This window comes from Orycteropus afer, unplaced genomic scaffold, assembly GCF_000298275.1.
Source record: "Orycteropus afer afer isolate SDZICR_OR568_19922 unplaced genomic scaffold, OryAfe1.0 scaffold00008, whole genome shotgun sequence".
NCBI classification, from domain to species: domain Eukaryota; kingdom Metazoa; phylum Chordata; class Mammalia; order Tubulidentata; family Orycteropodidae; genus Orycteropus; species Orycteropus afer.
In genome coordinates this window covers 16,694,645-16,703,375 of record NW_006921595.1, presented here as the reverse complement: position 1 = coordinate 16,703,375, position 8,731 = coordinate 16,694,645, and positions in this window count along the sequence as shown.

The following is an 8,731-nucleotide window of genomic DNA, read 5'->3' as shown; positions in this document are numbered from 1 at the left end:
TGCTTTGGAAACCCAAAGAGGGATCGCTATGGGTAGGAAGTGACTCGCTGGCAGTGAGTTGCAGTGAGTATGCTTGGTAAAGTAAAAGGTCGGTGAAAACAAGGGAAATTCTCAATGACTTGGATTGCCACAATAGTCACAACAATGTACTCAAACATACCAACAATCATGAAGTTGACATGAGACCAGGGGTTGATATTTTTCTGTGATACATAAAGTGTCTATGAGTCAGTCAATCTGATAGCACCTAACAATAATATCTTTGCCTAGAGGACAGGCTATGATGAGGGAATAAAAAGAGAGAGAGAAAGAGCTCTGAAGGATAATTAAGAGTTCATTAGGTGAAGAGCTAGACAAGGACTTATCAGACAGAAAGGACAATACCTATAATAACAGTGAAGTGGGAGGAAGCACAATACATTAAAAAAGAAAAAAAGAAAGAAAAATCTGAATGTGATTGAATCTCAGAAAAATAGGAGAAGAGTGGCCAAGGAAGAATCTGATGAGGTAGAAAAGGGTCCTGAATGTCAGATAAAAGATTTTGATCTTTAAGATGGTTCTTCTCCAGGAAACGCTGGATGGCATAAATAGTTAAGCATTCAGTTACTTTCTGAAAGGTTGGCAGTTCAAACCCATGCAGAGATTCCTAGGAAGAAAGGCATGGCTATCTGCTTCTGAAAAGTGACAGCCTGGAGAACCCTATGAAGCAGTTCTACTCTGTATACATGAAGTCACCATGACTCTTACTCAAAGGCAACTGTTATTTTGTTTTGATAGTTCCTCACCCTTATTCTGGCCCTTTCAGGCTTCAGGCTGATCCCAGCTGACTGAATTACTCAAGAAAGATTTTTCCTCTATTTTCCAGGTAGGTTGGGCAAAAAGGAGGCACTGACAGGAAATCTGAGACTGGGGGAGCGGTGAAGATCAAAGTATTCCTTCCCCACTTCCTCCCTGTTTTAGGGTAATATCTCTTGTGATTTGTCTCTCCATAACTTCAGCTCTTGGTGGCCCCTTTTCCTTAGACTCCAGTAAGAAAAAATTCTTCCCTTTGTTCGTTTATTCTGAAGGATAGTAAACAAATTCTGCTTTTGTCTGTCTCTGTGTTCCTCAATATCTCTGATTGGTATCCTTACCTGTGACCATACCACTGAAGGACTTCTTCATTAAAATCTCTGTATTTGAACTTTTTGAGCTGAAGTATGTCCCCTGCCTCGATTGTGACTGGTATTCCAGGGTGCAACTGAAATCCACTTGAACTTTTCAAAGTTCACTCTAGATGCTATGAGTAAAATGAATTGGACTGAAGTGAGCAAGAGTGATGCAGCTAGTGCTGAGGTCCAAGGGAGTGATGCTAGCAGCTTTAGCTAGAGTGGAGATGGAAAGACATGGGCAGAGTTGAAAGCTATTTGCAAATAAAAAAATGAAGATTTGGTGATTGATGGGATTTAGGGGTAGGAAAAGGGAGTGTTTGGTGATAACTCTGCTCAGTAACTAAAAGAAATAAAAATGCTGGTTGAAAGAAATCAGGCAATACTACACTGGCAAGCACATGTGCCAAAAATTGCTTGTGCTTGTGATAAGGATGACTGGAAAAATCCTGAAACCTTACTTCCTGTCTACATCTGTAATCCCTCCAAATCTTGAATTGTGCAAAAATTTTAAAAATCAGGCAAAAAAGTAAAAACCAGAAATAACATTTTAGCAGCAGCTTATCTTTACAGACTGCCTCTATGCAAAACACTATGGCAGGTACTAGAAAGAGTCAACACAGAAGAGTGGTTTGGAGGCTGGGATCTGAAAGCAGACTAACCATTTGCTATCAAGTCAATTCCAATGTATGGTCCCTGCATGTCTGAGTATCAAAGAGCATAGGGTTTTCAATGGCTGATTTTTTTGGAAGAAAATTGATAGGCCTTACTTTCAATGCACTTCTCGGTGGACTTGAACCTCCAACTATCTAGATAGTAGCCTAGTGCATTATCCACTTGTACCACCCAGAGACTCAGGAAAGAGACTACTCATTTTCCTGAAGTTGATTCCGACTCATGGTGGCCCAGTTAGTAGAACTGTAGAGTAAAACTGCCCCACAGGATTTATCTTGTCTGTAATCTTTCTTCCACCTTCCCCTAGGTGGGTTTGAACAACCAACCTTCAAGTTAGTGGTTGAATGTAAACTGTGTCACCCAGGAACTCCATGGAAGAGGGAGAAGTAGATAAACAAAATTTTCTTCTTCCTTTTCTAGCAACCTATCTCTTTAGAATTCATTTATCTGTAAATTCATAGTTCAAATGCTAAGTGATCTGGAGGAATTTTTAGGTAATAAGACAATAAGATGAGAGAAATTTTGTATTTTGAGGGTTATAAAGTATTCTGAAGGTTGGGCAGTCTACTTCCATAGTGATACTGCCTCAGAAACCGAAGGAGGGGTCGCTATGAGTCGGTCCGACTCTACGGCACATAACAACAACAACAACACAAAGTATTCTGAAATGACTTTCTAATGGCGAAAATTAGCTAACTTGTTGAGCTCTTTTTGTATCAGGCACTATGTTAATGACTTTACAAGATACGACTATTAATTATCTCATTATGCTTCCAATGACCCTATTTCCTTTTCCAGGACAGAAATCCTACAGATATCAAGGTATCTGAAATATGCTTGGTTTCATCCCACCTAAAGAAAGAGAGGTTTCTGCCACACTTGTAGGTGCACAAAACATGTAAAGCTTTCCTTTATTCTGATGTGCCTTTTAAAACTTTAGAGTTAGAAAGAGTCGTGTGGATTACTTAATCCAAAGTCCTTCCCTCCTGTGCACTTCTCAGAGAAACTGAGTCCAAGTATAGTGAGTAACTAAATTGCTCAACATTAAATAGCTGGTAACCGTCCAAACTAGGACTTGAATTGAGCATCCCACTCTTCTCTAACACTCAGCAATATGCTTAATAACAACATAGTATAACAGTACTATATTATCTTTCTCTAAATTCCTAGAATCATGTTTTAAAACTTTAATTAAGTCCATATTTTAGTCAATTATGTTTTAATTATTTTTGCTTTCACCAACGTTGTTTTTCTACATTATCTAGATGATTATGATATTTGAACATTGACTATAAAATAGCTAAGGAATATATCACATTATAAGCTATGGACTTATATTATTTGCTATGTCAATAGCAGACAATATTCCACTTGGAAAACAAAAATATACTAAAATTGAATTAAGCAAACTTCAAAAAATACCAATATATTTTCATCATACCAAGTCTAGTCCTATCATTATAAAAACAAGGAAACTGGGACCAACAGAGAACATTTGCACACCTAAATAGAGACAAATAAAATAAGGTATGATGGACAATGTTTTCAAAGATGGCCACAACAGTATCTCCCATGCCTCTTTTAAATGTGACTTTGCAACTATGCCTGCAAGAGATGATAGCTATTTATCCATTCCTTCAATCTGGGCCCACCGTAAGACCTGCTTTGACCAATAAAGTGCTGTGGAAGTCAGACTATATTACTTGCAAGGCAGGGGATTAAGTGATCTGAGGTATCTACCATCTTTCACCCAGCTGAAAGCCAACAATCTTGTGAAGGAAGATATCCTAGATATCCCAGAGATCCAGCCAACAACATAGGAAACAGAAGAATGCCCATCAACATACAGATATATGAGACATAATCTTGAGTCACAATTGCCAAAAAGTTGGAAGCAACCAAGATATTCTCTAATAAGTGACTGAAAAGACAAATTGTGATACAACCATACAAGATTAAAAAGAAGTAAGCTATCAAGTCATGTTAAGGCATGGAGGAAACTTAAATGTGTACTGCTGAGTGAAAAAAGTCAGATCAAAAAAGCTATATTCTGTATTATTCTAACTATATGCCATTCTGGAGAAGACAAAAATACAGTACTAAGAAAAGATCAGTAGCTGCCAGGAATTCAAGGAGAGAGAGGATGGGTAAATGAGTGAAGCTCAGGGCATTTTAAGGACAGTGAAATCATTCTACAATGGTGACCTCTTGGCATTATGCATACGTCAAAACTCATAGGAGTGTACAACACAAAGAGTGAACCATACTGACTGTCGTCGAGTCAGATGTAACTCATAGTGACCCCTCCTTGGGTTTCTGAGGCAGCATCGCTAGGGAAGTAGATTGACCAACCTTCCTTCCGAGGAGTGGCTGGTGGGTTTGAACAGCCAGCCTTCTGGTTAGCAGTCAAATGCCTTAGGCACTATGCCACCAGAGCTCCCAAATAGTCTTTAGTTAATAATAATGTATAAGTATTGGTTCATCAATTGTAACAAATGTAAGATGTTCATAAAAGGAGATCAATGTGCAGGGAGGAGAGGGCTTTGTGGGAAGTCTGTACTTTCTGCACAATTTTTCTGTAAAACTAAAATTGCTCTAAAATATATAATCTGTTGGTTTTTAAATTTTGAATGTGATCCTTGAACACATTAATACAAATATATATTATGCTCCTTTAAGTCTAACATAATGAGTCAATTTTTTCTTTTTCTATGATGAACCAAATTTCTTTTTGTTCTAAACTTTAAGTCTCTTCTAATAGGTGTTTGCCAGGGAAATACTAGAATTTTTGCTTACTGATGTTATTTTACATTCCATAATTTTAACTAGCATAAAATATTTTGCTAATATCAGGTTATTATTTTAATTTTGAATATATTAAAATATTTCCATATTAACAAGAGTGTATGTTTTACTTCCTTTACTTCTTGGTTTGGATAAATTATTATCTGTGCTCATAATGTATTCCCATGTCATAGAGTAAATTGGATAAATGAAGATGAACTATATTATACCCACGTTGATTGGTGCTATTGACTTGATTCCGACTCATACAGACCCTAAGTACAACAGAACAAACTACTGCCAGTTCCTGCACCATCCTCACAATCCTTCTATGTTTGAACCCACCATTGCAGCCATTGTGTCAATCCATCTTATGGAGGGTCTTCCCCTTTTTCTCTGACCCTCCACTTTACCAATCACAATATCCTTCTCCAGTGAATGGTCCCTTCGGACCGCATGACCAAAGTAGGTGAGACAAATTTGCCATTCTCACTTCTAAGGGACAGTCCAGTTACACTCTTTCCAGGACAGATTTGTTCATTCTTCTGGCAGTCCATGGTATTTTTAGTATTCTTTGCCAACACCACAATTCAGAGACATCAGTTCTTCAATCTTCCTTACTCATTGTCCAGCTTTCACAAGCATATGAGGTGATTGAAAATATTGTGGATTAGATTGGCCACACCTTACTCTTCAAAGTGACATCTTTGGTCTTCAGCACTTTAAAAGTCTTTTGCAGCTGATTTTCTTAGTGCAATACGACATCTAATTTCTTTACTGCTGTTTGTGGAGCCAAGTAAAATGAAATATTTGATAACTTCAATCTTTTCTCCATTTATTATGATGTTGCTTATTGGTCCAGTTGTGAGGATTTTCATTTTTTTTATGTTGAAGTGTAATCCATACTGAAGCCTGTAATCTTTGATCTTCATCAGTAAGTATTTCAAGCCATCTTCAGTTTCAACAAGCCAGGCTGTGTCATCTGCATATCACAGGTTGTTAATGAATCTTCCTCCAACCCAGATGCCATGTTCTTCTTCATATAGTCCAGCTTCTCAGATTAGTTGTTCAGCATACAGATTGAATAAGTGTGGTGAAAGGATACAACCCTGACATACAACCTTCCTGATTTTGAACCATGCAGTATCCTCTTGTTCTGCTCAAATGACAGCCTCTGATCTATGTACAGGTTCCACATGAGCACAATTAAGTGTTCTGCAATTTTCGTTCTTCCTAATTTTATCCATAGTTTGGTATGATCAAACAGTGTAAGGCTTTTTCACAGTCAATAAAACAAAGGGAAACATCTTCCTGATATTATTTGCTTTCAGCTAAGATCCACCCAACATCTGCAATGACATCCCTCATTCCATATCCTTTTCTGAATCCACCTTGCATTTCTGAAAGTTTCCCATAAATATACTGCTATAACCATTTTTTAATTATCTTTTGCAAAATTTCACTTGTGTGTGGTATTAATAACATTGTTTAATAATTTACACATTCTATTGGATCACCTTTCTTTGGAATGGGTACCAATATGGATCTCTTCCAGTCATTTGGCCAGGTAGCTGTCTTCCAAATTTCTTAGCATAGATGGGTAAGTACCTCCAGCTCTGCATCAGATTGTTGAAACATCTCAATGGGTATTCCCTCAATTCCCAGAGCCTTGCTTTTTGCAATTTCCTTCAGTGTAGCTTGGACTTCTTCCTTCAATACCATCAGTTTTTGATCATATGCTACCTCCTGAAATGATCAAACATCAACATATTATTTTTGGTACAATGACTGTGTATTCCCGCTATCTTCTTTTGATGCTTCCTGGATTATTCAATATTTTGCCCATAGAACTCTTTCAGTATTGCAACTCAAGGCTTGAATTTTTTCTTCAGTTCTTTCTGCTTGAGAAATGCCAAGCATGTTCTTCCCTTTTGGTTTTCTAACTTCAGGTCTTCACACATTTTATTATAATATTTTACTTTGTCTTCTCAAGCTGCACTTTGAAATCTCTCATTTGGCTCTTTTATTTCAAGGAAGATTAGGCAATCTACTTCTGTAATGATACTACCTCAGAAACCCAAGGAGGGGTCACTATGAGTCAGATATGACTGCATGGCAGTGGGTTTGGTTTGGTTTTGGTTTCCCTTCATTTTAATTACTCTCCATTCAAGAGCAAGTTTCAGAGTCTCTTCAGACAGATATTTTGATCTTTTCTTCCTGTTCTGTCTTTTTAATGACCTTTTGCTTTCTTCATGTAAGATGTTCCTGATGTCATCTCACAAATTGTCTGGTCATTGGTGCTTGATGAGTCAAATCCATCTCCAGATGGTTTCTAAATTCAGGTTCAACTTGAACTTGCATATGAGCAATTGATGGTCTGTTCCACAGTTAGCTCTGGACCTTGTTTTGACTGATGATACTGAGTTTCTCCATTACCTTTTCCCAGATACAGTCAATCTGATTTCTCTGTATTCTATCTGGTGCCATCCAAGTGTGCAGTTGCTGTTTATGTTGTTAAAAAAAAAAGGTGTTTGCAATGAATAAGTTGTTAGTCTTGCAAAATTTTATCATATGATGTCTGGTCTCATTTCTATTACCAAGGCCATATTTTCCAATCACTGATGCTTCTTCTTTGCTTTCTACTTTTGCATTCCAGTCACTGGTAATAATCAATACATCTTGAAATCATGTTTAGTCAATTTCAGACTGCAGAACTTGTTAAAAATCTTCAATTTCTTCAGATTTTGCTTTGGAGTTTTGTGCATAAATTTGATAACAATGCTATTAACTGGTCTTCCTTGTAGGTGTATGGATATTATCTTATCACTGACAGCATTGTACTTCACAATATATCTTGAAATGTTCTTATTGATAATGAATGCAATGCCATTCCTCTTCAATCTCTCATTCCTGGCATAGTAGACCATATGATTTTCTGATTCAAAATGGCCAATACTAGTCTATTTCAATTCACTAATATTATACCCATAAACTGAAAAAAAAAAAAAAAAAAAAAAAAACCTCACTGCCATCAAGTTGATTCTGACTCATAGTGACCACCTTTGGGTTTCAGAGGTGGTAAATCTTTATGGAAGTAGATTGACCAGTCTTCCTTCCAAGGAGTGGCTGGCGCATTTGAACCACCATCCTTCTGGTTAGCAGTCAAATGCCTTAGGCACTATGCCACCAGAGCTCCTTAATATTATATCTGTAAGTACACACAAAAGTCTGCCTTGGCTTATTTAGAACACATATTCTAGAATAGGATACATTGGAGAAATTTTCTTTCCACATAAAAAAAATTTTGAAAGCATAAATAATTTCTCTAAAAATATGAAAAATATTTTTCTGGGGAAAGTATAAAATATTTCTAAATGCTGAACCTTAGTAAAGATTAAAAATGGCTAATTATCTCACATTCTAAACTGTGAATAATAATTTCTTGAGGTCTATGAATTTTTTGCAAATGATCATCCAGAAAACAAAACAAAAAAAAAATCAAATTTTTTCAAAAGATTAGCTGAGAAAGAAAGGAAGCTGTGTGGTTCAGTGAGAAGTCAGATGTTGTTAATGAGTGTGGACCGCAGCTGTATCACATGAATCATTATAAGGAGCTGAAAGTCTCCCTGTTCAGCATACAAAACTATTAGTCTAATTCAGCCTCAGTTAAATCGTAGACAGTTGGCAATGAACCAGCTTGAGATAGTTTGAGTGATAAATTGGATTTTTCTTTTATAAAACATAGGCAGCTAAGGCTCATTCCCAGGAGGACAGACTAATCATATGAAATATAAGGACAACAGATATATAAGATTGGTAATGTCTAGAATAAAATTGTGGAGACATTTTCTACTGCCTTCAAAAAAGAAGCCCTAAAATTCACATGACAAAGTAAAAATAGTTAATTTTTAGTATTAATTAAAATTGTTAATAAAAGTAGTTACATATGACAGTGCCATGGACAAGACAATATAGATTTTACACAACTTCACCCCAAATACTACCCTACATATAATTATAATTATGGTTACTTCTCCATGGTAGGACATAAGTTATTTTTAATAAAACTTTTACCTACTTCCACTTTTCCACAATGAATATCTATTTCTTTTGTAAAAGGAAAT